This window comes from Solanum tuberosum, unplaced genomic scaffold (assembly GCF_000226075.1).
Source record: "Solanum tuberosum cultivar DM 1-3 516 R44 unplaced genomic scaffold, SolTub_3.0 scf00769, whole genome shotgun sequence".
In the NCBI taxonomy this organism is placed as follows: Eukaryota; Viridiplantae; Streptophyta; class Magnoliopsida; order Solanales; family Solanaceae; genus Solanum; species Solanum tuberosum.
This window is the reverse complement of record NW_006239710.1, coordinates 53,673-54,317: the sequence shown is the minus strand read 5'-3', so window position 1 is coordinate 54,317 and position 645 is coordinate 53,673.

Here is a 645-nt window from a genome sequence, read left to right as displayed (position 1 = left end):
CAATTGGCGTGTTCCTTCTTCTAACTTTGGCAATGTTTGCTACACACCTGGCTACTGGGAATGGGTAGAGGACGTGCTGCCCCGCCACAAGGAGATTTTGGAGCTCATCAAGGTCTATGACGCTGTATATACTTCTTTGTTCACGTACGACTATGACGACAATGTACTCCATGCTTTTTGTGAACTTTGGCGCCCATCTACCAATACGCTTTCTACTTTCATTGGAGAGATGTCCATATCACTTTGGGACTTACAATCCATTGGAGGTCTCCCCGTACAAGGGCACTTTTATGACGAAGTCGTTCCCTCAGCGAAAGAATTGACACAGACGGATACTCAAAAAGAATTGCTTCTTCCCCAAAGTTGTCGATATTTGTTTTCAGCCTTCTACAGATTAGCGAAAGATGATCTCCAGGAGGTGTCCGTCCATGATTGGGTGAAGTTTTGGTTTAGAGGACCTAATAGATATGCCGAGCCTCTGCAAAAGGTGTCAAAGGTACGAGCCACCAAGCCAAGATTAAATCACAATCCTTCTGGACATATTGATTCGAACTTCCTACCGCGGACTGACGAGGAGAATGCCCCCTTTGTCGAGTTAGATGTGGAAGAATCACTTAGAGATGAGACTAACTTGGCAGCCTTTTT